The 5,730-nt window shown below is 40.7% G+C and overlaps 1 pseudogene; it reads left to right on the top strand.

Annotated features, from left to right (window-relative positions):
- Nucleotides 1–1,584, top strand: part of LOC119331990 — a 2,999-nt pseudogene extending 1,415 nt beyond the window's left edge.
- The last annotated feature ends 4,146 nt before the right edge of the window (nucleotides 1,585–5,730 follow it).

The following is a 5,730-nucleotide window of genomic DNA, read 5'->3' as shown; positions in this document are numbered from 1 at the left end:
CAATTGCAGTTCATCAGCAATTGCATGAAGTAACTGAATCTTTCTGTTGAATGTGCCTGTTATGTGTATTATTAGATTAAACTAGACTTTTTATTTGGCCTAGCCTGCAACTAATTGTCTCCTTCAGTGTTCCTTTTCCTGTTTGTGTTCTTGCACACAATCTTTGTGTACATCTTCATGTTTATCTGATTATCCCCTCGACCTGCAGCACGCCGCCGCCTTCCTCCGACGCGTCTGCATCGTCTCCGGCGCCGACGCCGCCGTCACCAAGAACTACGACCTCGTCATCGTCACGGCCGGGGCTAGGCAGATCCCGGGTGAGAACAGGCTCAAGCTGCTGCAGACGAACGTTCCCCTATATCGCAAGATCGTGCCGTCTGTGGCCGAGCACTCCCTGGAGGCGCTTCTTCTCGTAGTCTCCACCCGTCGACGTGCTCACCTACGTCGCCTGGAGACTCTCCAGCTTCCCGGCCAGCCGCGTCATCGGCTGCGGCACCAACCTCGACTCCTACCGCTTCAGGTTCCTTATCGCCAAAGCACCTCGACGTCAACCAGCAGGACGTGCAGGTAAATAACTCACTGAATCCTGAATCCATCTCCACCACGCGGCGGTGGCGCCGTGGGTGCATGTACCTTACTTTGTTCATATGTTTAATTAACTATGGGATGGCTGGGTAAGTGCGGTAGTTGGAAATTATTGTGACATTTGACACTAGGTAACAACTTTTCTAAACTTGGGTTCAGTTCAGTATCGGTTGATGTTTGATTTCTAGAATTACTAACCATGATTTGTTTTGACGTGGAATCTTTAGTATTGTTTTTTCGTCGAACAAGCCAGACTTTCTTAGTTTGTTTGGTGGGAGGATAATTACTCCGAGATCATGTATTTGCGGATCGATAGCTACTCTGTTCATATTGACATTTGAAACTAAATAACAGATCTACTAAATAGAGCCTCTGTTCAGCATGGGTAATCACTGTATCTACAAAAGTAATCAAAAAGAACCGTATGGCAACATTTGCCATCAGTTTACTTAAGATAGCACTAAATTGATTTACAGGTATTAAGTATCAAAGATGACCTACAGGTGAAATCTACTTAAGAGCACTACACACATTTTTTTTTGGAAATGGTCCGTAACTGACAACATAACAAAAAAATAGCAATTTCTAATCTAATTCCTATAGATCCGAAATTGCTATTTTTATGTTTTGTTTTGGGTGATCAAACCAAATACCATGTGGTATAGTGGTATTCTGTAAGTTCAATCTTGTTTTGAACACAACGCTCGTGCCCTCTTCATCTCCCGTCCTGAGCTGCACCTTCTCCAAGGACAAGGCGACTGGGAAGTCAGGGGCTACATATCCGTGCTCTCCTTGATTTTCTCCAAAATCTGAGATAATTTGTTTACTAAATCCCATATGTGCTAAATGCTAATGCTTCTAAACATTTCTTGGGTCTTATGTGCCTATTAGCTTTTACTGGAAACCTTTGATGTGCTTGTGCTCTATCAGTGTGAAGTTCAGCGCTATGTCTGCCATTATGAGTTGTGTAATGGTCTGGTGGTCAGGAGTCATGTATGATCACTGTTCAAGAAATCTTCCGATTTATCGCTAATCGGGGGTGACCGATAAGATCATGCCTTATCTTTGCCATTTATCTAATCCCTAGCTGACCAAGACGATAACGATAAGCGATATCCTCAACATTGTGTATGATATAGTTATCATTTCTATGCTTAAATCTGGTCATTTTGTAGGAATATGCCTGGCTTTTTGTCAAATGCAAGCTGCACTTTATATTTTCTCAAATGGATTTTCTTATCAAATAATTGTCTCTTACGTGGATATACTTTGTGTTAAACCCAAGAAATAAAAGGTGAATTATCCATGAATATGATCTGGTATTACTTGGAACATTTTTTGTTTCATGGTATCCTAAAATACGGTCTACTTTTTAGAGTTTATTCCCATTTACTTGTGTTCCTCCAAAATAATAGTGCATTAGTTGTTTATTAGACTTCCTTCTGGTTGCTGAAATTTAAATGTTTGTTGTGGAATAGGAAATTTGAGTACAGTATCCGTTAGCCTGAAAATAATATAGTGAGCCATAGAGAAGATTGTTGCTCTAATTGACTGGTATTTATGGCGCTGATCTCTTTCTCTCGCACCTACAATTGTAAAAGTGCCCCTGCTGAATATCTTGAACCATCCTAGAAGCTTCTCACTTACAGGTATAGTGGATCCTTGCAAACTTCTTTCCAACATTGAAGCACAAATTACAAAAGCAAAGGATGAATCCATAACAAAGAAATTTATCATGAAGAGAGTAAACAAATGGCTATCGGCCTGTGATGAAGAGTCTTGGCTTGAGGAATATAATCAATCATGTTTATTTTCATGAAAATATGCTGGCACATGGTCCATCAGCTTAATATGATTTCCGCATTTTCTTCTCTATATTGGCATGCTTGTACTAAATATTCAATTTAGCTGCCAAGCTATGATTTAGGTAATGCCCTATTTAATGTTTGCATATGCCCTACTGCAGGATGATAACAGGTATAGGCGGGGGTGCCCATTTGAATCTCAAGCGTGTAGAGAAAGCAGGGGTACTTTGTTCAGAAGATTCCAAGTGAGTCTTCGTTTCTTCATTTGGACACTGTAGTGATTTCCGTATAATATTTTTTAAGTAACCGTGCTCCATCATTCATAAGCGCAATATACTTCCTATTTTTTCAAAAAGATCAACTGTGATCTTCGTTTGTTCTGTTGGTCACTCAGTCGCTCATTTGGTACGTAATATGATCAGAAGCTATATTTGTGCAGCTATGATTGACAACTTGATAGACAAGACATTTGCCTGGGAGGATGAAAGCAATACACCATTTCTATATGACGCAATAAGTCACTGAACTAGCTCACCATGATTACCAGAAATCAAGCACACTAGATCCAATGCATTGAATTTTCATGCAAAGGTTCATATGGTTGCCATTTTGGAAGAGCAAAAATTTCGGAGAGTACAGAAAGAGGAAGATAAGAGACGATACCGGGTATAAATTCCACATCCTCAAGCACTACACTCACAACAGAAGTATCAGTCTTGTTCACTGACTCTTACCAAAGGACCAGAAGAATCTGCACAATCTATTGCGTAAAGAGAATGAGATGATCTTTGGGTCCAAGTCTGTTCCAAGGAAGACAAGCAATTTTAACAGGAGGACCAGTGGCCATAATCATGACTTCGATGCCCCACCGGGTGTTGGCTGACAGTGCCACACCCGAACTTTTGACACCATGCTCGTACTCTGGACGGTACAACAATTACTTCAAGGAGAAACGGAGGATGAAGGCGGCCCCATTCAACTTCTCGGTGGCTTCCAAGGATGACAACATGTTATCCTTTTCCTCCATTAGGGAGCCTGGTTCTCCTTTGGTTTTGCACTGGGTATGATATTGCCCAACATTTTGTCATCCTCTGTTTCTTTTGTCAACGTATTTTTCTGATTTTCTGCAAAAGAACATATTTTTCTGTTATTCAACCATAAGACTGCGGTGGGGTGGCGGGCTGCACCTATGCCCATGTTGTCACTGACAATCCACTTGGTCGTCGCTGACTGGGTAGTTGCCGCACGGGAACTACGTGTTAGATTACCACTGCGTGCCGTATGATGCTCTACTTTTGAAACCTGTCATCAGTTCCTTTTGAATTACTATTGTCTTTTGTTATCACTGATCTTAGTGTCCATATTATCGCTGTTAGTATCTATGTTGTCACTGTTTACACTGCTCCAGTCAACAACTTGCACCTGTGACTGCTTTCATATTACTATTTTGTGCTCTCACACAAATACAGTATGCAACACTAATAAAGCTTGTATCCAGAAGACTAACCCAAAGAATAAAAAAGATAGTGTAAGGGGCACATCCAACCTGGTACCGCCCCAACTTTCTCTCAGGCGGCGCACCAAGGGTGCGCCCCAACCACTAGTGAGCAGCAAAATTTGAAGAGCGTTAGTATAGATATAGAGTCAAATATGAAGTGGGTCAGCAACCCACGATAAATACAGGAAACTAAATGCAAAATCAACAAGCGGGGATAGCTCAGTTGGGAGAGCGTCAGACTGAAGATCTGAAGGTCGCCATCTACAAAATACACTAACCTACAATAACCCCCTTTTTTTGTCTCCCTAATGTCGCCATCTTCAACAATTCAACCATTCGCTACTATTTTGAGTGAGGTTTGATTCAGCATACATCACAAAATATTGTCAAATTTTTAAGTCAGCAAGATGGTCTAACTTCAACATGATATTGGTGTAACTTGCCGTCAGTTTGAGGAGATGCCGAGTACGATGTATGCGTTGCAAAATTAGGTGAAATACACTAACCTACAATAACCCCCTTTTTTGTCTCCCTAATGTCGCCATCTTCAACAATTCAACCATTCGCTACTATTTTGAGTGAGGTTTGATTCAGCATACATCACAAAATATTGTCAAATTTTTAAGTCAGCAAGATGGTCTAACTTCAACATGATATTGGTGTAACTTGCCGTCAGTTTGAGGAGATGCCGAGTACGATGTATGCGTTGCAAAATTAGGTGAAATACACTAACCTACAATAACCCCCTTTTTTTGTCTCCCTAATGTCGCCATCTTCAACAATTCAACCATTCGCTACTATTTTGAGTGAGGTTTGATTCAGCATACATCACAAAATATTGTCAAATTTTTAAGTCAGCAAGATGGTCTAACTTCAACATGATATTGGTGTAACTTGCCGTCAGTTTGAGGAGATGCCGAGTACGATGTATGCGTTGCAAAATTAGGTGAAATACACTAACCTACAATAACCCCCCACCCACCTTAATACACACAAAAAGATTCTTTTTTCCATTTTATTCACTTAAGTTCCAAACATGTTATGTTTGGGGATGTATTCAAAAAATACTTCTGAACACCTCAATCATCATTAAACATGAGAGTCGTTACAATTTGGACTCAAGGTACATTCACTAGCTTTTAGAGCATCAGAGTAAATATCCCTTTGTTTCGTTCCACGCCCACATGATGCTTTGCCATTGTTAACAATGATTTCTTCAATTTAATCTCCTATTCTCAATATCATGTTTGAAGGTTTATCCAAATATTTTCAAACACTTTAATCAGTAAACAAGAGAGTTACTGCAATTTTGTGAGTTTTCCAAGATACAGTTTTCCAAGATACACTACCCTACTACCAACGATCGATTAGACACCTCCACTAAAAGGTCTAGCGACTACCAGTATGCTCATGTCAATGGCGGGGTTTTCTCCACTATTGGACCTGTGATCTCCAATGATGGGCTCATGAGTGTATTTAAACTCCTCTTCCTTAGTTTAGTCTTGATATTCGTAATGTTCAATGCCCAAGTGCCGAAGCAAAAGGCACCTATTTCGGAGTTTTTTTGCCAAACTAGAAGAGCTGCAAAAGGAGAAGCAAAAACCCAAACAAACAGGGTTCTTAGGAGCGACATGCTTCTACACCAATGTATATAGCATTGAATGCCCTCCGGTACAGATCCCAAAGCACATATGAATGGATAAGATATCACAACCACTTAGACCCCAAAGCCAAAACGCTACAGAAGGAGAAGCAAAAACCCAAACAAACAGGGTTCTTAGGAGCGACATGCTTCTACATAAATGTATATAGCATTGAATGCCCTCCGGTACAGACCCCAAA

Source organism: Triticum dicoccoides, chromosome 7A, assembly GCF_002162155.2.
Source record: "Triticum dicoccoides isolate Atlit2015 ecotype Zavitan chromosome 7A, WEW_v2.0, whole genome shotgun sequence".
NCBI lineage: Eukaryota > Viridiplantae > Streptophyta > Magnoliopsida > Poales > Poaceae > Triticum > Triticum dicoccoides.
This window is presented reverse-complemented; position numbering and strand designations above follow the sequence as displayed.